At 42.2% G+C, this 13,517-nt stretch overlaps 1 long non-coding RNA gene across 2 annotated transcripts in view; it reads right to left on the bottom strand.

Annotated features, from left to right (window-relative positions):
* The window catches only part of LOC113264031 (uncharacterized), a 309,361-nt gene that overhangs the window by 80,736 nt on the left and 215,108 nt on the right, over positions 1 to 13,517 (bottom strand). For both annotated transcript variants that reach the window (XR_003319512.3, XR_008959229.1), the window contains exons 4-5: positions 7,428 to 7,674; positions 6,625 to 6,685 (exon numbers count right to left, since the gene is read on the bottom strand). This is a non-coding gene — a long non-coding RNA (uncharacterized LOC113264031). The remainder of the gene's footprint in view (positions 1 to 6,624; positions 6,686 to 7,427; positions 7,675 to 13,517) is intronic.

Raw genomic sequence — 13,517 nt, 5'->3', positions numbered from 1 at the left:
TTACTCCTAGATGGTAGATTAAAAGTGGCAAAACAAATATCTTTTGTTTTAAGTAAACATCTTGCACTGACTTCAGTTTACATTAAAACAAAATGCAGCACGAATTTGACAACTATGAAGCTTACATAGTGGCATTTATTGCAAAAGCACAGTGCTCTATCTACTGGACACATACTCTCTTGATAAAGGAGAAGTCCTGGATGAAAAGCACAGAAGAAATAAAGAAAGTTTAAGAGAAAAGTTTCTTTATCCACTAAAGGAACAGTTCTACTGACTGATTTCCCATGTCATCTACAGAAGAGACAGAAATTAAAACTGCTAACATAAGGTCTGAGCTTGTCAGAATTATGCCCTATTCTGCAATTTTGTGAAAATTAATAATGAAAAAATCAGCACCTAAGAATTATTAGGCATTCACTATGTGCTAGGTCCATTGTTATGGATCTGGTATATATTAATAATAATAATATTGATAGCTGGTAGCATTTGATGGCTTATTATGTACAGGCACATACTTTGTCCTATTTAATCTTCACAACTTTCTGAGCTTGATTTTCTTTTCCAGATTTTCAGATGAGAAATCTAAAATTTCCCAAAGTTAAATAGCTTGGCCTAGGTCCACATTGATGGTGAATGGCAGAACAGGAATTCCTTAGACCTAGGTCTTATTTGCTATATTATACCCTCTGGGGCCACAGGGCGGGGATATAAATGTTTAATATGATGTTTATCAGTCTTTTAAAATCACTTTCAACATGAGACATTCAACTCTCACTCCCATATGCATATGGGTTGAACCCCACTCAGAAAGTACATCTGAATATGCATGAGAGTGACTTTTGTCCTGGAAGGTCTTTGATTCCAGTTGGGTTTATAAAGACAAAGTCACTCACCAGTGCTGTACCTTGTGCGTAGTGGCTTGTGACGCCATATGCCAACGTGTGCCATGACCCATGATTGACAGTCACTAGTCCAAGTTGAAAACTGAAGAGCATCGTAGGAGAGTCAAGCGGCCTCTTGCAAATCCACGACCCTGTCACCTCCATTCAGCTGTCTCCTTTAGGAGCCCCACCCCTTGCTGAATAGTCTTTCTTCACAACTGGTAGCCGAATGGGATTGGTATGCCCAGTCCTCTTTGAGAATGTGGCAATAATGAGTGAGTGAGGAATACAATGAAAAGAGACAAAGTAGTTTTCCCAAAGTGACATATGCTAGCTAAAAAATACGACAAGGAGCCCTCTCCCGATTACTGGAAGATTTTAGACCATGGTCATGGTTCTCTCCCCAACTTCTCCCCAGGGAAACCTATCTTTGGAGAATCACTATGCTATTAAAATAAGGCACATTTGGGAAGGGAGAGAAAATACGAGTTGAACCACAGTACTCCAACAGGCCCGTTATTTATTTTATGGCCATACTTTAGTGGGACTGGATGCCTTCGTCTCATTTCTCAACTCCCTCCTTTCCGCTCTACTTCCCAGTACTCTTGGGTTTTATTATTTAAAGAGTTTAATGTTGGTCCATTTAAATTGGGAAGGCTGGGCAACTCACTCAGCATAATGCTTTTATAATTTTAGTCACAAAGTGATATGGCGATTGAAAGCCAGACATGCTTCAGTTTCCTAAGGCTGTGATTTCCTCTTCCCAAATGATTTTATAGTATACTACCAGAGGAATATGTTATGTATCGATTCACCCTAGGAGTTATCCTTCCATAGGCAGTAACTTGAGCGGTCAGGAGTTTGTTTGACCAATCCCTCCTACGCAAGAACCGACAACCCAGACAATGAAGAGACCTACATTTTAAATAAAAAGATGTAGAAGATGTCGGAAATTTTTTCCCCCACATCCCGGTTGAAGCTTTGATATTAATTCTATGCAAACTATATAATAGACATTCAACCAACATTTGTCTTTTGACTGTACATAGAATGATGCCAGGCACTTGGGGGGAATTCAAAAGAAATGGGAAGCAAAGGTCATTTCCTCAAAGAATGTTTACTCTAATTGGAGAGAAGAGATGTGGAGACAGCACTCATTAGACAAGTACGTTTCAAAGCAAGCTGCATATAGTTAAGTAGCAATTAGGTAACAGAGACAAGTCAAAAAAGGGAGCTATCCATGTGGGCTAGAGCGAGGGAGAAAGTGCCTACTGGAAGGAAAACATGAGGATTTTGACAGAAACAAAGGATGATCAGGAAAGAGGCTTCAAATCAAGAATAAACTTGAATAAATAGTATTGTATTATCAAGTAATATTTTGTAAAGCACTCATTACTCTCTTCTGACCTGTTCAACAGGGCCTGGGGGTTGGGAGGGAGTTTGAGAAAGTCCATTTTGCCCACTACAGAAATGGCAGAGAAATCCAGTCATTTCTGCAGAGTTCCAAACCACACGAAACACATTCCCTGAGCTCGACTGACCTGCGATTTTCTCTTAAGCCACCAGCTTAAACAAATGGGAGGAAATTGGCCCCTTTTTACTCCTCTGGGCAGAACACGTGCTGAGAGCTGATAAATGCCAGAAATTGAAGATATTATGTTTAATGAAAAATAGCAGTACATTTTAATGGGTACTTCTAATTATCTTGATTTTTCAAATGAGAATACAGGCTCAAAGAGATTGAGCCACTTGTCTCACGTGTTGAAGCAGGAGCTCCAAACCAGGGTTATCCCCTTCTAAAGTCCAGATTCTTAATCCCGTCTATCAGGAGCTCCAAGGGAGGTTAGGACTGGCAATGCCAGTATCACCTGGGAATGCAAAGTTCCAGGAAACTCAGAATCAGAAACTCCACGGGCGGGGCCTCACAATGTGTGTTTGTAAAAGCCTTCCACATAATTCTAATGCAGGCTTAAGCTGGTGAACTATACAGCTTATACCACTTCTCCGACTATTGAGCTTAAACGGGGTTCAGTGCAAACAGGGAGAGTAAGGAAGAACAGGCTTTTAAACCAAACATCCATGGGAACACTTCTGATTATCTCTGAAGGGCTGATGAGTTTACACTGGCTAAAGAGTCTACAAATGGAGATGCTATTCATGGATGAAGGCACAGGTTGGACACAGAGACCAACTTTTGGGATGATGCACTCCAGGGTAATGGCTGTCAGGCAAAGGCTCCAAGCCCAGCTCTGCTATCAACCAGCACTGTGACCTTGGGGCAAGTCTTTGGGCGCTGGGAGCCCTCATTTCCTCATTTGCTCCAGAGGGCCACTGGGTCACACGATTTGCATTGTCCCCTCCTGCTCTAAAACCCTTGTCTCCAAGGCAGTTGTTGCAGAGTCAGGACAGAATTAGGTGCTGCATTGAATAGCAGACTAAGAAGCCAGGAAGAGAAGATGACTTAGAAGGTTTAAAGGAGTGAGAAAGCTTGATTATTGAAGACAGTGAGGGTGGAAGCTAGGAATGGTTCAGACAGGAGGTTGGGGGGGAGACAGTGCATTCCAGATGTGAGAATTAGAAGTCAGGGATGGGGGAGAGGAGTCAGATGTGCTTCTGAGATTCACCTGAGCAGTTGGGTTTGAGTACTATAGAGACAAGTGAGCAAAACACTCAGAGAGTTTTCACCTTGACAGTGAAGGACGTGCCATCAAATGCATTGATTATTGTCTTTCCCTTAACCTGGCACAGGGGTTCTAAGCTAGGGGCAATTTTGTCCCAGAGGAGACATTTGGCAATGTCTGGAGCTGTATCTGGTTGTTACAACTGAGTAGATGTGTGTGTGGGGGGGTACTACTAGCATCTAGTGGGGAGAGACAAGGGATTCTGGGGTGCTGCCAAACACCCTACAATTCACAGGACACCTCCTACCCTGACAACAAGGGATTAAATGGCCCAAAATATCAACGGTGCTTAGGTTGAAAACCCCTTACCCAGCAGAGGAGCCCTAGCTAGATATGTAATAACCAGTTTATTAGATAACCAGAAGCAGCAGATAATGCCTACCATGTTACTACATAGGGGTCTGAGCACCTTTCAGACCTGCTCTCACAGCAACCCTCTGTGCTTACTTAAAAAAAAAAACAAAACTGTATTTTTTAGAACAGTTTTAGTTTAACAGTAAAATAGAGCATCAAGTACAGATTTCCTATATACCCCCTGCCCCCACATATGCAGAGTTTTTCCCATTATCTGGGCTCACTTTCAGTAGCTTTTTACCCGTAAGAAACAGAGAATCACAAAGCCTCCAATACTCAGCTAGCAAGGTGCAACACTGGAATTTGGGCTGGGATCAGCAGAATTTGAAAGCCAATGTTCTTGTGCACGGCCTGGTGCATGCCTTCCCTGCACCTCTGCCTCCAGCAGAGTTGGGAGCCCTGAAGCAAAAAGGGGATGGCCCATTCTGTTTCTGAGGACCCAGGACCCTTGAATTCAGAGCCCCCTCCATCTACTTCAGACTTTCAGTATTATTTATTGGATGAATCAAGAAGCTAAGGCATTGGAAACAGGCCTCAAAAAAACAACTGTGCGAAAACAGTCTACACAAAAGTGTTGTTTTCCAGGTACTTCAATGCCTTTGCGGCCTTTCCTCATTCTTTCCAGAGGAGTCCTGGGTATCAGCTGATAGGAGAGGTGAACCATGAAAAATGCTGGGTTCCAGTCAAAGTAATTCCATTAGGGGCAGAAATGACTTGCTGAAACACCAGGAAGGGAAATCATTTGCAGCATACCAACAGCTGGGCCCAAATGACATCACTCGCCAAAATCAAAGGAAATGAGCTAATCAGATATGCATAAAAGCTCTTTTTGTTTGCTTGCTTAGAAAGTTACAATTTGCTTTCAAGCTAGAGGTAAAAAAAAAAATCTCTTTGAAAAATTTTTGGCCCTGAAATTTTGCTTCTTTAAATTGTTTTCAGTTATTGGAGCAGACATGAAAATAAAATGCTTGAAATGTTCTCAGGTCACTGCATATTAGGGGGAATTACCACAGGAATGTTATTTTCACAGATTCCTGCCAGACATTTGATGGTCCTCAGCCCCATGCCCTCATCCTCAATGGAAAAAAAAGGAAGAGACAAAAGTTATCCATTTTTCTTTGTACACTACACCCCTTCATGTTTTGACCTCTTTCTGTTTCATTGCAAGCTCATCCAGTCCTATGATTGAGTAAATGCATATTAAATTAAGGGTAGAAGGCTAGGGGTAAAATAGAATTAAACAGCATTAAATAAAGGAAGCCAAAGGCAAGAAATTCAAAGTGATCTATCTGATAAGGGCAAAGAGGGAAATCCTGCCATTCCCCAAGGAAGGAAGCAGGAGCTGGTGCCAGGAGGGCCTTGGGTTTTGAAACGTTAGTACAGGCAGCAAGAACATGAAAGAAATGGGAGCCTTTGGGTTCTAGTAAAACCCATCTTCTGTTTCTCCTGGTCTCTTATCGCAGTGCTGAGCTGGGAGAGCAGAGCAGGATATTATCGTCACGTGCAGTGACCCAGATCAGTTCTCACCTAGAAGTTATCTAAAGACTCTCAAAAAGAAAGGCTATCAAGGCTGATGCTCTGAGGTGAAAAGGTGCATTGAAGGAGTCAGTGTCTCAAGTTATAGGGTGGATGGGGCATGGTTCAGTGAATGCGAGGCATGCCCTTCCACTGCAGTCATTCCAGAACCACCTGAGTTAGCCAGGCTGGGAGACAGGTCAGCTGCCAGGCCCAGTACGGTCCCCCCTGTAGTTACCATTTACCATTGGGCCTGGAGGGACACCTGGAAGTGGTGGGGCCCAGGAAGCATCTGGACCTCACAGGCTCAGGCACTGCGGGTGGCGGGGAGGCTGCACAAAGCAGAGGCCCTCTCTGCGCCTGCTAACCCGAGGCCTTTATGTAAGCCACTCCTAGGAAAAGGGAGAGTTTAGGTCAACCTGTTGCAAAAATAACTTTATAGTTCCTGTTTTCCTCTCTGCTAAGAATATTTCCTTTATTTATTTTTTTTGATGAAAAAAGTAAATAAAATTTCCTCCATAAAATGAGTCTCTGGAAGACAATGTCTTTCTCTACAAATGACCAACAAAAAAACAAACAACCCAATTAAAAAGCAGGCAGAGGATTTGAGTAGACATTTCTCCAAAGAAAATACACAAATGGCCAATAAGTACATGAAAAGACGCTTCACATTACTAATCATTAGGGAAATGCAAATCAAAACCACAATGAGATACCACTTCACCCATTAAGATGGCTACCATCAAAGAAACAGAAAATAACAAGGGTGTGTGAGAATGTGGAGAAATTAGAGTCTTGTGATGTGTTGGTGGGGGTGCTCAATGTGTAGCTACTGTAGAAAACAGGATAGCAGTTCCTTAAAACACTGAAAGCAGAATTACCATATGATCCAGAAATTCCATTTCTTCTCTATCCCCCCAAATAATTGAAAACAAGGTCTCAAAGAGATATTTGTACACCCACGTTCATAGCAGCTTGTTTCACAACAGCTAAAATGTGCAAGCAACCCGAGTGTCTGCAAACAGATGAATGGATATTTAAAACGTAGTATATACATACGATAGAATACTCTTCAATCTTACAAAGAAAGAAGAAATTCGCACACATACTACAACATGGATAAACCTCGAGCACGGTAAGCTAAGTAAAATAAGCCAGTCACAAAAATACAAATACTGGATGATTCCACTTACCTGAGGTACCTAAAGTGGTCAAATTCAGAGAGACAGGAAGTAGAAGGGTGGTTGTCACGGGCTGTAGGGAGGGAGAGAAACGGGTACAGAGCTTCAGCTTTGCAAGATAAAATGAGTTCTGGAGATGGATGGTGGTGATGGTTACCCAGCACTGTGAAAATGGACTTAATACCACTAAACTGTACGTGCAAAAATGGCTAAGTGGTTGCCTCAGGAGGTGGATTCCATTATTGTCCCCATTTTAGAGACAGGAAAACTGATACACAGAGAAGAAGTCAACTTGCCTTGGACACAAAGCTAACGGTTGGCAGGGTGAGGATTCAAAGCCAGGCAGGCTGGCCCTGGAGCGGTCATACTCTATAACCACTGAGCCACGCAATGAAATTAGAATTAATGCCGAGGATTTGGTGAAAAATCTACACTGGAATACTTTGATTACATAACATAGTGAGTGATAGAATGGGATGAATGCCTCAAGAAGGCATTGTCTTTTGAAAAAAGAAAAGCCTATCTATCTGCTTAGCTGGATTTGTTCTCAGACAGTCAACTTATTTTTATTTCTTCTAAAAAGTTGTTAGATACTCAGGCTGCTATGTTCAGTGGCTCTAGAAGCTGTTTGGGTCATGCATGGTAAAAGCTGAATGCTGATAAAAGATGCTATGCTACTCTCTGTGGCCCAGGAACTGTATTTCAGGGCGGGTTTGAGGTTCTCTTTAGAGTCCAGCACCATCTGACTAAGATGGGGCTTTTCCCTGTGCTGGTGTCACCATCAATGAAATGGTAATGTAAATAGGACCACTCACCAGGCCAGGCTCCAGACCGGCTACCTCCCAGAGTTGGCGTAAAGGACTCCAGAGAAGGAAGTGGTTGGGACTCCTCAAAAGCCTCAAAGCACTGGCCATAGAACCAGCTCTCTCCTGGGGTGGGCTCGGTCTGCAGAAGAGGCAGGGCCCTCAGTGCCCAGCATGTTCAGTGGAGATCTTTGGTTTTGCATTCGATTCTGTAGAGTAATTCTACTGCATGCAGGAGCTGGGGACCAACTGCTCTGGACTAAAGGAAAGAACAAAAAGAAAGTCGATACGCAGATGTCTGGGTGTGCAAACATTCTGCCTTTAAGGCAGTCATCGAACCCCTTGCTAGGATGGAAGGTGAATGGAGAATTCTGGTGTTCTTGATTGCCTGAAGGGTTTAATTTTGCTTCACTCTATTTTAGTATTTGGCACATATAACCTAAATAATATAGTAATGGATTTGTTTGTGTTTGTGAGCTGTAGTGTGTGTGTGTGAGAGAGAGAGTGTGTGTGTGAGTGTGTGAGCGTATGTATGTGTGTGATGGGGAGGAGGGTGTGGACTTAGACTGCACAATCAGCTCATAAGTGTTTTCATCCCACTCTGCTTAGATAAGTCTACAGAGGCCTTCAGACAGGGGTCCACAGAAGGCCAAACAAATATAGTTCATAAAACAAAAACTGACCTAAAAGTAACATGAATTCCTCACTTGTATTTCTTGGAGTGAAGGGACTACTGGATATACATCTGTCAGAGCACAGTGTTGAGAGTGGGCACCGGACCCAGAATACCCAGGTTAAAGCCCTATGCGGTCAATTACTAGATGAGTAACTTGGAACAAGTTTTTTAATGTGGTTAGAATAAGGATTCATTTAGGATAGAACTACTGCACAGGATTGTTGGGGGATTAAAATGAAAGGAAATGCAAGAAAGGTGCTTAGAACACTGCCTGGCACATGGTAAGTGGTCAATAAATCTTAAGAATTTATAATCTCATTTCCTCTTGTTTTCTGCACGCTGTGCAACACTTCTAAATCTTATCCCAAATTCCTTCTCTAGTCCTTTGACTCCTCCTCCTCTTGCTGCTTCCCTATCTTCAAAGCTAAAGAAACCATTTTAAAGAGGGGGAAAAAAAAAGGTTAGGAAGAGATTGTGAAGCAGAACTCTGGGGTTGAATGGGAAGATGTCTAGGAAAACATCCTTTTTCTTCACACACACATAAGGCGCTGTACTCGTCTCATTATCTTCACCAGTGTTGGAAGCAAGCTCCAAATAGCAATTCAGAATAGGAGCTTTGGAATCAAAGTCCTCTGGGTTTGAATCCTTGCTTTGCTGTGACCACAGCAAGGTTCTGAAGTTGATAGAATCTCAGTTGCCTCTTCTATAAAGTGTGATTGGTGATGCCCTCCCCATCGGGTTATGGAGAGGTCTAAAGTCATGAATACAACAACATGCTGGCCCATAGGAAGTAACTGGGAGTAACGGGAGGTCATAGTTCTGATGTTTTGGTAGTTCTACCAGGAGCCGAGACAGGATGGGAAGAGAACATCAAGGTAGAGACTGTCAAGCCCCATCCCAGGCTCCTAGAAAATCTACTTTCAGCTTTGTCCCTAACACTGTAGCCCCTAGAACTTTAATATTTAGCCTATTGACCCTTGCTGTTTCACCCAGAGTCAAAGAACCCACCCTTTTCCTAAAAGCTAAGAAAGAGAGAAAAACAAAGCCTAATTTACAGGTTGTCTTTCTCTGGGCCTACAAAAAGCCCCTCAGAGGGCCCATGAGCAGAGGACAGGCAATGGGTGGGGGCTCAAAAGCAGAGAGGAGGGGGTGTGGGTCCCCAGGCCCCTTCAGCAGGCTGTCTTCCAAGTCTAATTGCAGCACATTCTTGAGATCTGCCGTCATTCATTGAGCCATGATGCAAATGCCTCAGCATTATGGGTGGAGAGGAGTTAGCGTATCTATGAAAGACACACAAAAACATATGCTGACCCCTTCAAACCTATGACCGTATTCAAAATGGAGCCAAACTAAATGAAATCAAGGTCTCTGTCCAGCATTTGAGAGCCAGTGAAAATAGGAACTCAGTGTTTCTCTAAATTCACAGAGTATATTACCTTAGTCATAAAATTGGGGACTTTCAAATCTAATTTGTTCAGCACTAGCGCTGTTGAAGGCTGGGCAGGGTTCCAAAAGAAATCACCTCCACGCAAACAGAGATTAGCAGCTCTCCACTGGAGACATATGGGAATGATTCCCTATAATCTCCAGTAATTGTGGCTGCATTACATTCAAATCCTGTTTTCAATTTTCTTAAACTTCTAGACTGATTGTGTTATTAAATCATGCTGGCTGATGTGTTTAATAAGGACCTATTAAATGTTTATAAAATTAGGGAAATAAATATGGGCTTTTAGTTGGATTGCCCAATGGATCTGGTAACCTATTGTTAAAATAACAGCCCTGCTGTTAAAACTGGGTCTCCTGACTACATACATTGGTACTCGCTTTAAAACACCATCCCAACATTCAAGCAGAGCTGTTTATTCTAACACTCCATTTGCAAAAGAATTTGGCTCCCCCTGCCCCCTTCCACCCCACAAAGAAAGACGTATGTTCAAAGAAGACTAACTAAATGTAAGATGTAGTGTCTTGGCTGACAAGAAATGTCACCCCACTTCCAATGAAGTAGTAATCATACCGATTTCCAGAGAAGACCCGGAGAGACCAGTTTTGCTGTTGTTATTGTTCGAGCCTTCCCCTGGCCTAGCTTCAAGCTGGAAATTGCACTGAAGTTCTCCAAGGCCTTCAGCAGGAAGGTATGTTCAGTCTTTAGAGGGGGAAGGAAAACTTGGCTTGGATTTATACAGCAGGGAGAGAGAATGAATAAAATCCATTCTTCAAACAGAGGGACTTACTTGGGAATGATTCCCCTATTGAACCATGGTGATCACAGATGATTTGAGTATAGTTCTCTGTGACATGGCTCAGACTAGTTCGGTAAGCCTCTGCCTCCTTGGCATTTGAAAGCAAAGACCAGAAATGACTGCAGAAGAGATCCAGGCATGATTGGCTCATGCTTTCTTAAAACAGAAGGCACATAGTGTCCAGAACTGTGGTCAGCCAGGGCAGGGGAATTTGCATCCAGCTCTGTATTCAGTGCTGATTTGACCTGGGAAAAGTATTTCCTTATCTCTGAAATGGAGATGTCAACAGTATCCACCTCTAGGGGTTATCATACGGATTAAATAAGACTGTAATGGATGTCAACTGTGGTGTTCTGGCCCATGGTAAGGGCCCAAACGTGGTTACTAAAAAAATGAGAAGTGAAGAAGTGGAGGTCACGGTCCAATCTATGATCTCTTTAAAGTGCTAAAAATAATTACTATACTATGTTAAAAATAAATATTAACACAATATTAACTGTCTGAGTGTGCTCCTAAGTGTGGCATTAAACGCAGTATTTCATGATTCTCGTCCAAAGCAATTCCCTAACACGGACACAAAACCATAACTTCAGTCCTCCCTGCCAAAACACTCTCGGCCACCTGGCCTTAAACCACAGTTTCCTACACCCCCGACCACAGCTCCAGTAATTCTGTTATCTTCAAGGCAAATGCAAACCCCACTTTCTTGGACGAATTAACCTTTGAGTTTCCCCTAAGGAGGAGGAGGGCAATTAAACAATCTTTCTGGCACTTAAAACAAAACAAAACAACAAACCACATCATTATCTTGGTATAAACACACCCCCTTTAAATATTGTAACAAGTGTGTATCAGCTCCCCCCACTCGCCCACTGCTGCCACCCCCATTCCAGAATATTGTAAAGTGATGTGAGAGCTGGCCTGGTTCACATTAGGGGCTCTGAAAGGTTGGAGGAGAATTGGATAGAAGGTTAATATTTGGCAGAACCTTGTAAATGACCTGATTGTTATTTTATATTGCCTACAGTCTCCAAATCACGGCTGCTTGCCAGAAAGGCCCCAAGTGTGGCCAGGTAGTTATACACAACAGTGTCACAAGCCAGCTCCGTTGAGGGACGCACTTACTCTGTGTGTGTGTGTGTGTGTGTGTGTGTGTGTGTGTGTGTGTGTGTGTTTTCCATGAGTGCACAGGCACCCGCTGTCTTTTCTTACACTCAGCCAAAATACAGCAGAGACCCAGCACAGCAATTATTTTTACGGATTTTTTTTTGTCTGCCCTCAGGGGACCTTCTCCCAGTTTAATTGTCTAAGGGGATTGTTTCCTTGTGGGATTTTATTTCAAAATGTTCCTGTTAAAATTTCTTTCTGAGGGGGAAGGAAAGAGAGGACGGATTTTTTTTTTTTTTAAATCTTAAACACATAAACCCACAATCACATCAAAATTCACCAAACTGAGTATCCTGAAATTAATAGAGGTGTTTCATGATGCATAGATTTTTAAATTATTTGTCTTAAGATATGTTTAGAATTGATTATATTAAAGGTGTATAAATCTTAGGTTCCTTGCCCCCACTCCCGTGCCTTGGAAATGAATTCGAGCGAACCAACTGAATTTTAAGTTAAGACAAACAGGGGGAGAGATCATTTGTCTCCAGTTATACATGAAATAGCTTATAATAGCGGTTGCTGAGTTCATGAAGTATATGTTCGACCCCCTTTGATATAAATTCCATCATCAGCTCACAAAGAAATTGTATTTATGCATAAGACAGTGCTCTCTAACATGAACTCCTATAAATTATGAGAACAGAAAATCCAAATTTATAAGATGCCATTTCTGGATTTATTTTTAATGCTCTCTCCCGCATATTACCAAACAAATGCCACATTAGCAGAGCATGAAAGGCTTTTTACTGGCATAAGCTACAGCCATGAAATTCACAGCACAGGCTGGCGGATAAGGGATTGTGAATGAAGAAGCAAAGAGAAAGTAGGAGAGGGATCAGAGCTTCTGAGCACTTGGGAGGTCCAAAGGCTTGCTATTTGCTTTAGTATAGACAAACCGGTTATTTTCCTTTGAAGGAAGGTGCCTGTCTTGATCCATTAATGATAGTAAGCACAGGGGATTGTTTTTGTTTCCTAAGAAATAAGTTTGTATTTCCTTTCCTAACACCACCCAGTAGGGTCAGATCCAGTTCTCCTCTGCATCTTTCACTAATTCATTCAATTATTCATTAATTCATTTTTTTCATCAAGTGTTTATCAACTGCTTAGTATGTATCAACCACTCAGCTAAGGAACTGAGGACAGAGAGTCTAGCAAGAAGAGCAATAGAGCGTAGTAGTTAGAACACAACTCTGGAGTCCATCTGCCTGAGTTGTGCACAAAGAAATAATAATAATAATATTGGCTAGCATTTATTGAATGTTTACTTGGTGCCTGGCACCATTCTAAATTTCTACATGTGGTAACTCATTTAACCTTCTCACATCCCTATGAAGCTAGATACTTTTACTTATTTTAACAGTGAGAAAACTGAATTTAAAAGTAAGTTCTCATAGTTAGTGAGGAATAGAACTGGCATTTGAACCCATGGCTACAAGGCCAGATTTAATCACTATGTTGAAAGGAGTAGGTGTCCCTAAATCAATCAGTCAACCAATCAAGCAATCAATCATCAGTCTCCCACCTCTGCCCTTCATTGGCCATGTGACCTCAGCCAAGTTTGTTAACCACTCAGTGCGTCAGTTTCTCCAACCTGCTTCACATTGTGAAGGCAAAGATTAAAGGAAGAGTTGTATGTGCACAGCACTTAAAATAGTCCCTGGCACAAGAGTGTGCTTGGTGTTGGCTCTTAATATTTATTATCATCATTATTTGATAAATCTCTTGCTCATTACATACAAAGGATGCATTAAGACGTCAGGATTTAATTCTTCCATGGAATCTGTTTGAGGAAGGGCCAGATTCAAACAGTTATCAACCAGTAGAGATACCAACAAGGTCACCTGACTGGTCCAAGGCAAACCACCAAAACAGTTGAGTAAAAATCGCTGCAGTCATGTTGTAGTTCAAGGGAGGTTTGGGGATTGTGGGTGGGCAGGATTCAGTAGTGACCTCTGAGGTCAGGTGACAACCCAAGTCTCCATGTGTAGCATGTTGTCCCCTTGCTCCCCAATT

The sequence above is a fragment of the Ursus arctos genome, unplaced genomic scaffold, assembly GCF_023065955.2.
Source record: "Ursus arctos isolate Adak ecotype North America unplaced genomic scaffold, UrsArc2.0 scaffold_15, whole genome shotgun sequence".
Classification (NCBI taxonomy): Eukaryota; Metazoa; Chordata; class Mammalia; order Carnivora; family Ursidae; genus Ursus; species Ursus arctos.
This window is presented reverse-complemented; position numbering and strand designations above follow the sequence as displayed.